The following is a 12,670-nucleotide window of genomic DNA, read 5'->3' as shown; positions in this document are numbered from 1 at the left end:
GTAATTTTAAGTTAATACTGTGCTAGCTATTTCACAGATAATGGATTTAGGCAATAATAAATATGCTATAAAAACATGCAGATTATTTTATTTACACATTCAACATGTTAGAGCAAGAGTGGTACAGTATAATGGTGCAATATGTATCATCTAGTCCATGATCGTGAATATAGTGAATTTTTTATTCCATCCAAACTAGTCGGGGGAGGGGTGATTATGGGCATAATTCCCATTGGAGAGAAGGGAAATGAGAAGGTAAGAGCACTTGCATATGTTCTCGTGTCTGAGTTAAAGAAGTAGTCTTTGGAAAATAATTTGCAAAATTGTGAAGTGGTGAATAACATCTGGATTCAATCAGAATCTCTCTGCATGGTCAGGTAACTAAAGGTAAAATGTCAGCCTTTACACCAGAGACCTCTTCAGTGAAAGGAAATGTGAAAGGTGTTTGAAGTTTCCAGAGACAACTAAGCCAAAGGGAATACAAATGCTTTCAATGGCCTATTATCACCTGCTTTTTATGTTACAGTACCTGTCAACAGTGTGCTCATAAAGCCCCCCATTAACAACTACATCAAAGCAACTATGTCACAAAGTAACTTTATATAAACTGCGGCCTAGAAATGGCTCCACATCTCAAAGGGCATGTTAAATCATTAGTGTTCAAGAAGGAACTGCAGATGCTGGAAAATCGAAGGTACACAAAATTGCTGGAGAAACTCAGCGGGTGCAGCAGCATCTATGGAGCGAAGGAAATAGGCGACGTTTCAGGGCCGAAACCCTTCTTCAGACTTCAGACTTCAGTCTGAAGAAGGGTTTCGGCCCGAAACGTCGCCTATTTCCTTCGCTCCATAGATGCTGCTGCACCCGCTGAGTTTCTCCAGCAATTTTGTGTACCTTAAATCATTAGTGTATGGATGATGGAGATTTATTTTTGTAGCATTATTTGAATGCTCACCAACTCCCAAGACACAAAACACTTTCCAATATTTCAAAGCTAGTCGAGGGACAGAGTGTGGCCATGTATCATGGGTCATGGGACATTCATTGCATTTGAGAGAGTCAAGGCTGGGAGGATTAGAGATATAGGCAGTGTCAAGAAGGGATTGTGCCATTGAGTACCAGGCAAAGCCAATGGTGCAGGAATTTGGAGGGTTTGGATTTAGAATCAGTTGCTGGGGGAGGAGGCAAAGGCAAGGTCAATGACTACCATATAACCATATAACCATATAACAATTACAGCATGGAAACAGGCCATCTCGACCCTTCTAGTCCGTGCCGAACACGTATTCTCCCCTAGTCCCATCTACCTGCACTCAGACCATAACCTTCCATTCCTTTCCTGTCCATATAACTATCCAATGTATTTATCTATTTATTTATTTATTTATTTATTTATTTATTCATTTATTTATTTATTTATTTATCTATTTATCCATTTATTTATTTATTTATTTATCTGTTTATCTATTTATTTATTTATCCATTCATTTATCTATCTATCTATCTATCTATCTATCTATCTATCTATCTATCTATCTATCTATCTATCTATCTATCTGTTTGTTTGTTTGTTTATTTATGTATTTATTTATACATTTATACATTTAATCATTTATTCATTTATTTATTTATTTTTTATTTGTTTGTTTGTCTATTTGTTTGTTTATTTATTTATTTATTTATTTTTTGTCTGGTTGTGGGAGACTTGAAAGATGTTGGAACAAAGTTGTCAATGGGGGTGGGGGGAGTGGGGAGGGGAAGTGATTGCTGGGGCTGGAATGAGAATTGTTTGTTTTGATCTTGATTCTTCAGATTGTGGAAATTACTTATTTACACAAGGTATGACTTTACTCATACAATTTGTAATTAATTAATATAGCCCAGCAACACATTCTTCTAAATGCTGAACCTGGTGAAGATGGTGAATTCATTGCCACAGACAACTGTGCAGGCTAAATCAATGGATATTTTTAAGGCAGAGATTGATAGATTCTTGATTAGTAAGAGTGTCAGGAATTATGGGGAGAAGGCAGAAGATTCGGGTTGAGAGGAAAAGATAGATCAGCCATGATTGAATAGCCGAATAGACTTGATAGGCCAAATGGCCTAACTTATGAATTAACCATATAACCATATAACAATTACAGCACGGAAACAGGCCATCTCGGCCCTACAATTCCGTGCCGAACATTTTTTTTTCCCCTTAGTCCCACCTGCCTGCACTCATACCATAACCCTCCATTCCCTTCTCATCCATATGCCTATCCAATTTATTTTTAAATGATACCAATTAACCTGCCTCCACCACTTCCACTGGGGGCTCATTCCACACCGCAACCACTCTCTGCGTAAAGTTCCCCCTCATATTACCCCTAAACTTCTGTCCCTTAATTCTGAAGTCATTCCCTTAATTCTGAATTTATAAACATGAACCTGCATTCCGACATCATGTAATCTATTTTATTTTATTTTACATGCATTCATTATGCAATTAGTCAGGGGGGTCAGGGGGTTAGTGTGCAAGAAGGAACTGCAGATGCTGGTTTAAAGCAAAGATAGACACAAAAAGCTGGAGTAACTCAGTGTGTTAGACAGCATCTCTGGAGGTAAGGTGATGTTTCGGGTCTGAAGAAGGGTCTCGACCTGCAACATCACCCATTCCTTCTCTCCAGAGATGCTGCTTGGCCCGTTGAGTTACTCCAACTTTTTGTGTCTATCTGGGGTCAGGGGATTACATGGACTAACTAACCAGATCATGGGAACCATCATCTCCAAGGACCTTAAGTGGGGGGCTACTATCGACACCACAGTTAAAAAGGCACAACAGCGGATGTACTTCCTATGGCAGCAGAGGAAGCACAATCTGCCACAGGCAATGATGGTCCAATTCTACACGGCCATCGTAGAGTCTGTTCTCACCTTTTCCATCATGGTCTGGTTTGGCTCAGCCACCAAGCACGACACCTGGAGGCTGCAGCGAATCGTCCGATCAGCAGAGAAGATTATTGGCTGCAACCTTCCCTCCTTTGATGAACTGTACACTGCAAGGGCCAGGAAGCGAGCGGGCAAGATCATCTCTGACCCCTTTCACCCTGGCCACAAACTCTTTGAATCACTTCCCTCTGGAAGGCGACTCCGGACTGTCAAAGCTGCCACAGCCAGACATAAAAACAGTTTTTATCCACGAGTAGTTGCTCTACTCAACAGCCAAAAATCTGTAGCCTCCCTTTGATCTGGTATTTAGTTGGTTCACATGCGTGATCAATGGTGTTTCATCATTAATGTTTTATTATTATTAATGTTTAGTGTTTTCTGAGTCATTCCTAACTGTCACTGTATGTCATGTTGTTACTTGTGGCGGAGCACAAAGGCAATTCCTTGTATGTGAATACTTGGCCAATAAACGTACTTACTTACTTACTTAGATGGCATCTTTTAACCAGCTAGTAATGTTCCAGCAGTATCCAATGTTTGTCTCAAGATGTGTCTCATGGAGCCAAGAAAAGTTTCATCTTTTTTTCACATTGATCTAGTAAGTAAATGCTGCAAATCAAGTAAAGAGAGTTAAGGGTGTTTTATTGTTATACGTCCTGAAAAGGAACAATGAACTCGAGAAATGTAATTTGTCTTTGATAAGCTTTTGAAGGAACTGAATGAAAAATGTTGTCAAGATCCTCAAGTAATATTACCAGATTTATCATTTCAGTGCTATATGGTTCAATGGTGCATTTTTTGTCACATACACAACAGCACAGTAAAATTTATTTTGCCTATATTACACATGCAGGCACCGCCATTTTTGACACCATTATTCAAAGTCTAAGGCCTGGTCAGCCCGCGCGCGCCCTCAAAGTATTAAAACAGCCTCCACAAACTGACATACCTCTCCTCCCCTCGCCTGTCCAAGTGTCTTTCAAAAGTTGATAAAATAGTGATAAAACTGCTATGTTGATGAAAAAACTGTGCGATGAAAGTGATGGACAAAGGAATAGAAACATAGAAACATAGAAACATAGAAATTAGGTGCAGGAGTAGGCCATTCGGCCCTTCGAGCCTGCACCGCCATTCAATATGATAATGGCTGATCATCCAACTCAGTATCCCGTACCTGCCTTCTCTCCATACCCTCTGATCCCCTTAGCCACAAGGGCCACATCTAACTCCCTCTTAAATATAGCCAATGAACTGGCCTCGACTACCCTCTGTGGCAGTGAGTTCCAGAGAGTTTTTAGGAGTGATAAAGAAGTGCTAGGAGTGTTAGGAGTGATAAGGAAGACACATCTTTTGGTAGGGAGTGGTCGGGGTAAGGGTAGAAGTGGAGGCAGGTTGTGGTGTTATGAAGAGTGCATGGACTGGTCTTGACCAGAGCTGGCACGGACTCGATGGACTGTATATAGGATCTTAGTTGTATAAATTATGACAGGCACATTTCCAAGATAACAATCATATCGCAACAAAGGGATTTCCATTAGAGATCCACATTGGTGGCTAAAACATGCACAACATTTGTGGGCAATGGAGAATACCTTTTTGGTGAAGCAATTAATAAACATGTTGCAAACATCCTGCAGAAATAGACACAAAATTCTCGCGAAACTCAGCAGGATAGGCAGCATATCTGGAGAGAAGGAATGGGTGACGTTTCGACTTGAGACCCTTCTTCAGATCGCAATCTGAAGAAGGGTCTCGACCCTAAATGTCACCCATTCCTTCTCTCCAGAGATGCTGCCTATCCCGCTGAGTTAGTCCAGCATTTTGTGTCTACCTTTGGTTTAAACCAGCACTTGTAGGTTGTGCAAACCAGAGTTGTAATCACCTTGAGATCCTCTTTTCATGCTAGAAGGAAAACTGTGGAGCTCCAGGTAAACTCTGCTTTTAACCTCATTTAGCCTCCAAGTCTGCAACAGAAAGAACACTCCCATTCTTTCAACTCCAACACCGTTAGAACTATTTTTAAGGGACCAGTCAGTAACTGCTTAATTTATTTCTGGCTGTGGTAAAATGTGAACTGTGTGTGTGACAATAGACAATAGACAATAGGTGCAGGAGCAGGCCATTCGGCCCTTTGAGCCAGCACCGCCATTCAATGTGCTCATGGCTGATCATCCCTAATCAGTACCCCGTTCCTGCCTTCTCCCCATATCCCCTGACTCTGCCATCTTTAAGAGCCCTATCAAGCTCTCTCTTGAAAGTATCCGGAGAACCGGCCTCCACTGCCTTCTGAGGCAGAGAATTCCACAATTCACAACTCTCTGTGTTAAAATGTTTTTCCTCATCTCCGTTCTAAATGGCGAACCCCTTAATCTTAAAATGTGGCCCCTGGTTCTAGACTCCCACAACATCAAGAACAAGTTTCCTACCTCTAGCGTGTCCAAACCCTTCATAATCTTATATGTTTCAATAAGGGCCCTCTCATCCTTCTAAATTCCAGAGTACACAAGCCCGGCTGCTCCATTCTATCAACATATGACAGTCCCGCCATCCCTGGATTTAACCTTGTGAATCTACGCTGCACTCCCTCAATAGCAAGAATGTCCTTCCTCAAATTTGGAGACCAAAACTACACACAATACTCCACTAGGGATCTGTTCAACTGCAGAAGGACCTCTTTGCTCCTATACTCAACTCCTCGTTATGAAGGCCAACATGCTATTTTACTTCGGAGTCATGTGAGTGACTGCGTCAAGACCCCATCCAGCATGCATGCACGACATAGCGTCTCACGCAGTGCACAGCGACGGACGGGAGTACGAGCTCTCCCGCAACAATTTGAAAACAGACCTTCAGGTAAGCAAATCGTACTCTGAGGACATGGTGTTTTCGAAACCCTGTTCTGTTTTATTTTAAATAGGAACAGAGCACAGAAAACACCAAGGAAGGTCGTTCCCGTCAGGCTGCTACGGACCAGGAGGGTTCCAGCAGTGGGGGGCCACTGGCCGCACCTGGACCGCACAACGCTAAGGTCCACAGTCACGGACAGCATTCCGAGCCGAGTCCAGCGCCGCTAGCATAGCTCAAGGTAACGTTGGCGACCAACCGCAGCGGGCTGGATGTAAGGCACATGGAAGTCGGACTGGCCGGTTCACTCAGAAGAGCCCGGCATGGCAGAATACCGTCCGAGAGCGGCTAAAGGTGACCGTTTCAAGCCTTATGAAAAGGCTCATGGAGCAAAAACTCCAGCGAGACTTGCTCCAGGGGATGGGGCAAGCTCGCCAAGGGAGCACAAACACTCCCGCTCCAGTGCACTAACAGCACTGGCCATCGCATCTCCCTCAACAGAGGGGAGCGTTGGCGACCAGGGCTGGGCTGGTCAAGAAGAGGGGTCACTGGCTGAACAACATTGGGAGTATGCTTGATGTACAGGACCAGGAAGAGCTGCTGGGTGTGAGAAACCGCTACGTGGCAACACCACGAGCGAGACGGCCGTTTCAGCCTAAACTGGCGGCCAGCTTACTACCTGTCCTTCAAACCTCTCCAAGACAGGTAGTCATTGAGGCGTTGGATTTATCACGCCTCCCCAAAATTGCATTTGCTCAATGTGCCTGCCATTACAGGGGGTACATTGAACAGGGTATTTAAACCCAAAAACTTAAAATTGCAATGTTGATACCCCTGACGTCGGCTATCACTTCACATGCTCATTCCAGAGACAGGGTTGACATGCCAAAGCACCCTGACGCTACTGTGCAACACAGTATGTGATTGGCAACCTCTGGAAGGAGGTCATAAAACCTGCCCTCAACCTCAAAAATTCGCAGGACTGTGAGAACACCGGCCTCAGAACCACAGATCCTGCTATTTGGCAAAATTACCAAACAAATCCTAAAATCTGGACGAAGAATCCAAGACATTCAGCCTCAGGAGGGCAGGACCTGGAATGAGCAAACCACACAAAATCCAGACGGCAGTACCTCTATGCATCCACCAGTAGGCATCTACTTCATGGTACTGGTGAAAGCTCGGGGCCCGCATGCCATTCCCGCAAGTCTTTTGGGACAGGGCCCAGAGCGGGCCCCATGGAAAATGCGCCACCCCCCAACAGCACCACCCTGAAAGACAAGGAACCAGAAACCAAAGAAATGAACACACCACCAAACAACAGTGGAGATAGGTGGGTCTGGTTCCCACCATCACATAGAAGGTGAGGGGATTGTGCTAACAGGGGGGGGGACGGGGGGGCTACACCTGTTTGTCGAAGCATAAAGAATTATCACACTTGGTAGTTATATACCAAAAAGTATTCAAGGATAAAAATTGAATTTAAGAAAAACTTGCCACCAGTTCAGCATGCACCCCAGAAGGGTTTTACCCCCTCACGAAAAAGAAAAAATGAGGGACAAGCTGAACTGGAGACAAAGTTACATACAAAGGGGTCATAAAAAAGTCTAAATATGAACTTTTGGAATTCATATTAAATTTACTAAAACCAAAAAAGATGGTGAATTTCGCACCATCATTGACTTAACCACATTGAATACTTTCGTCAGGTATACACACTTTAATGGAAAACATTTGAAACTGCCAAACAATGGATTCTTAAGGATACTTTATGGTAGGCATCGAGTAAAAAGATGCATACTATCAATCAATCAACCTTTATTGTCATCTTGCAAGCAACAGTTGTACAGTGCAAAATGAAAAGACGTTTCTCAGGGAATACCGGAGCATCGCACATGAAATTTAAAACATTTCACACATAATAACACTAAAAACAATCCAGACCCTGATGGAACAGTATAAATAGTTAAAAACAGGTAAAACAATAACGTTAAAATACAGTAAAACCAACCATAAAAATGTCCGGGCAGCTGATTTGAGTGGCCAGTGCCAGTTATTAAAGTGTCCATGCCAAGCCGCAGAATCAGAGTGACTGTTTAGCAGCCTCACAGCCTGTGGCAGGAAGCTGTTTAGCAGTCTTGTAGTCCGGGCTTTGATGCTGCGATATCTCTTGCCTGATGGCAGGAGATCCAGGTGTATGTGGAGGGGGGAGAAGTACCCATTTATAAAGATCATCGAAGATACCTAAAAATTTACCTGGATGAGGTAACTATGGCAGTACAAATTATAGACTAATGGCCTAACATGAGCCAAAATTGTTTTGCAAGATATTTAAACCAGCCCTGACACTTAAGGAAACATATTGTCATGGCATATCTCGATGATATTTGACAATAGACAAAACCATGGAATTAGCTAATTCAGCAGCATTAGCTACTAAAAACGTATTTAACCTTGGGCTTTCTCATACATCCAGATAAATCTACGTTGACACCATCCACAACTATGGACTGTCTGGTATTCAATTAACTCAGTCCACATGTCTATAACGTTGCCAAAAGAAAAGTCAGCAGAATTGGCACAAACCTGTAACAAATTAATGGTTAACAATCAACCAACCATTCGACAAAGTGGCAAGAGTAATTGGGAATTAGTAGCAACATTATCAGCTCCTTAACTTGGACCTCTGCAGTAGAGCAAACGTGCTAGCGTTTTAAACTACATACAGGTCACTTTGACTGAACCATGAAATTGCCTATTTCAGACCTATAATGATGGAAAGAGAGCATTTGGCATAGTTCCAGTCCCATCATTTATCAATAACCCATATCCAGAACAGGTGGTAAATGGATTAATCTAGAGTCATCACTACTACAGACACTGCACATAAAACCTAGTTGGAAATGTTGGGTACATTCTATGGGTTAAAAGCATATTGTTCAAAAGTGCACCATTTTGCATGTTCGTTTACAATTTGACGATCTCACAGTGGTGGCCTATACTAACCACACGGGCGGGATAAAATCGATATCTTGTGACAAATTGATCAACACAATCTGGTAATGGTGAGTCGACAAACATATTTGGCTATCAGCAACTTACCTACCAGGCAAGCTAAATACTGTGGCAGACATGTTAAACCCCAAAGTATTTGCTGAAATTACAAAGCAATATGGAACACCAGATATCGATTTATTTGCATCCCGACTGAATCACCACGTACCGATGTTTGTCACTTGGGAACCAGACCTTGAGGCAGCGGCGATGGATACATTTCCGCTGAACTGGGGGGGGGAACTAATCTCTATGTTTTTCCTCCCTTTCTGCCTCATCAGTCAGGTACTACGCAAAATGCAGATGAACTTTGCTTCGGACTTTTGGTAGTACCCAACTCGCATACACAGCCATGGTTCCCAGTGGTCCTTGACAGGGTCATTGAAACCCATGACCATTCCCAGCAGACCAGATCTACTGATCCACCCTGTATCAGGCGAAAGTCACCCATGCCATGACAGAATAAGCTTACTGGGTTGCAGATTCCAAAAATACTTTTTGATGAACCTGGGACTGTCAAATAGGACCATGGACACGAAAACAACATCTCACCGACTTCCAACAAGAAACACTATCTCTCCAGTATACGAAAATGGGAACATACTGCTCAAGAACAGAAACAACCTACTAATCAACCACCATATCTATGTACCAGAGTTCCTGGCCAACCTTCACCAAGATGAAGGTCTGAACTATAGCACTATCAAATGCGCTAGAAGTGCACTGTCAGCCTATCTAAGACAGGCACCAAGGGAAACACACCATAGGGTCTTGTCCACTGGTGGCCAAATTAATGAGAGGTACCTTCTATTCAAAAAACCCTAGACCTAGATATACCTAGATCTGGGATGTCAGCGTGTCCTGACATACCTAGGGATGGCCACCAGCCAGATCCTTTACTCTGAAACAGCTACCCTGTATACGGCCATGCTGATGGCTTAGTCTCAGCATAAGGGTCCAGTCCCGAGGGAGACAAAAAGCACAATGGGTCAGCCACAAAAAAGCCACTGGGTCAGGGTACCGAGTCAAACCATCTCTAGATGGCTCAAGCAGGTATTGGGAGCTGCTGGAGTGGATACTGATATTTACACATCTCGCTCCACCAGAGCAGCATCCACGTTGGGGGCTAAACAATATGGATCTGCCATTGGACCTACCCTGGTAACAGCGGGGTGGTCCATGGAAAGAACTTTTCAAACATTCTACAACAAGCCATTATAAAACCTGTTTCACTTGCAGAGAGAATTTTAGACGCTGCAAAAAATATATAATTTAAGCCCGGGGGAGCATTAATTTCTTTGTTATTATTTTCAAATAATACCATTGTTGTTTTACAAACAGATTCATGTTTGATCACAATAATATACTTCCATCCTTGGATGACATCGGCAGCGAGTGAAGTATAGACTGTTACACAGTTTGAAATCACAGAGCTTTAAAATCTTCACGTAGTCACTCATGTGACTCCGAAGTAAAATAGTAAGATTAAACGAGAACTTACCAGTTTGAAGTTTGATCAGTATTTTATGAGGAGTTACGATGAGGGATTACGTGCCCTCCGCTTCCACCCTCAATTATAGAGATCAACTGGTAACTTAGTTCTCCTTATCTACACTATGTTTATTTCAATTACTGTGTTGTTTTCAGTGATTTCATACCGCTGCTTTGAAGTATGTCGCGCATGCGTGCTGGACGGGGTCTTCACGTAATCCTTCATTGTAACTCCTCATAAAATACAGATCAAACTTCAAACTGGTAAGTTCACGTTTAATCTTACTATTCGCTTTCTTCACTGCCTGCTGTACCTGCATGCTTACTTTCAGTGACTGATGAACAAGGACCCCCAGATCCCGTTCTACTTTCCCTTTTCCCAACGTGACACCATTCGGATAATAATCTGCCTTCCTGTTTTTGCCACCAAAGTGGATAACCTCATATTTATTCACATTAAACTGCCTCTGCCATGCATCTGCCCACTCACTCAACCTGTCCATTAGAGCTGCCATTAGAATGGCCATGACAAGTATTTTTTTTTATGCATCACAATGGAGCTGCAGACATTACCAGATTTATCATAACGCTGTTTAAAAGATCACAGTTGTATTAATTATGACAGGCACATTTCTTCTACTGATGTGTGGGAGAAGTCAATAAGGCTCAATATTCAACTGAAGCTGGATTCATTTCTTTTGACAGGAGTGTCTCGATCCAAAACGCCACCCATTCCTTCTCTCCAAAGATGCTGCCTGTCCCGCGGTTACTCCTGCTTTTTGTGTCTGTAGATCATGTGCATGTGCCTTTAATATAGTGACCTCACCACTACTAACCACCTCCCCATATCAGAAGTATAATTGCAACCTCCCCACCCATTGATCTCTCTCTAGCTCCGGTGCCAGACCACGTACAGCTAGGGCATCAACGGTTATGTGATATTAATAAAAAGTAGTAAAGACACAACGTGTTCATGACTCTTCTTTACAGTGTCTATTATTGGTTTAAACCAACACCTGCAGTTCCTTCCTGCACATTGATTTATTTCTCTCTTGCTTGAGAGCAATCTCACATCTCAGTGAGAATTACAGGTGGTCCACACAACATGGAATTCTAGGGACTGCATAGCAATGTTGCCATAGACCGGAGGCAAACCTATTCCCTCGGGGAGCTTCCCGACAGACTGAGAGGCTTCCCGACGGGCTGAGACTGGGAACACGGCCAGAGACCCTTATTGAGGTGCCGTGGTCGTTTCTTCACGTGGAATCCTGGGTCGGGGCCTGGCTGGGGCCTCGCGGGTCAGAGTCCGGCTCGGCGGCATGGCCGACTGAGGCGTGAAGTGGGGCATCTTCAGGGGAGAGTACTGAGCGGTGGTGAAGCCTCGCGATGGCGGCGTTATCTCACAGGCCGACCCACGGTCGAAGTTCGACGGTCGATGAGAGCATTGAGGACCACCATGTGGGGGGAAGAACAATGGAGGTCCCGGCGTGGCGGGAATGCCCTGACAGGGAAGAGGAAGAACAATGGATAATTGGAGAGGGTGGGAGAACAAAGGACAATGGGGAGCATGCATGGGGGGATCCACTGTGGGGGGGGGAGTGAACAAAAGGAGGTGCCGGAGTGCTTTGTAACTTTGTCAGTGCTGTAGATGGCTGCTGTTTGTATACATTGGGAACGCAGCAACGAATTTCACTGTGCCTAATCACATGTGACAATAAAGTATTCCATTCCATTTCCTGAGTACACAGCCATAGTTGGAGAGTCATGCAGGACAGTGACCAGCCTTCCAGCTATAGCTACAGGGCCTTTATGCAGTCGTAGTGCATGGTACCAGTTCCAAGCCTTGCGTGGCTGAATCGCGCTGATGGCTGGGAGGGGTGAGGATGTCGGTTCATGGGTCAAACAAAACAATAGACAGTAGACAATAAACAATAGGTGCAGCAGTAGGCCATTTGGTCCTTCGAGCCAGCACTGCCATTCAATGTGATCATGGCTGGTCATCCCCAATCAGTACCCCGTTCCTGCCTTCTCCCCATATCCCCCTGCCTCCACTATCTTTAAGACCCCTATCTAGCTCTCCCTTTAAAGTATCCAGAGAACCGGCCTCCACCACCTTCTGAGGCAGAGAATTCCACAGACTCACAACTCTCTGTGTTAAAAAGTGTTTCCTCATCTCCGTTCTAAATGGCTTACCCTTTATTCTTAAACTGTGGCCCCTGGTTCTGGACTCCCCCAAAATCGGGAACATGTTTCCTGCCTCTAACGTGTCCAAACCCTTACATGTTTTCAATAAGATGCCCTCTCATCCTTCTGAATTCCAGAGTATACAAGCCCAGCCGCTCCATTC

The 12,670-nt window shown here is 43.8% G+C and overlaps 1 long non-coding RNA gene across 2 annotated transcripts in view; it reads right to left on the bottom strand.

Moving 5' to 3' along the window:
- Nucleotides 1-12,670, bottom strand: part of LOC129695902 (uncharacterized) — a 68,123-nt gene that overhangs the window by 49,452 nt on the left and 6,001 nt on the right. For both annotated transcript variants that reach the window (XR_008723250.1, XR_008723249.1), the window contains exon 2: nt 3,414-3,543. This is a non-coding gene — a long non-coding RNA (uncharacterized LOC129695902). The remainder of the gene's footprint in view (nt 1-3,413; nt 3,544-12,670) is intronic.

Source organism: Leucoraja erinacea, chromosome 3 (assembly GCF_028641065.1).
Source record: "Leucoraja erinacea ecotype New England chromosome 3, Leri_hhj_1, whole genome shotgun sequence".
Classification (NCBI taxonomy): domain Eukaryota; kingdom Metazoa; phylum Chordata; class Chondrichthyes; order Rajiformes; family Rajidae; genus Leucoraja; species Leucoraja erinaceus.
Note: the sequence above shows the minus strand (reverse complement) of the source record. Positions and strands in the feature narration are given on the sequence as shown.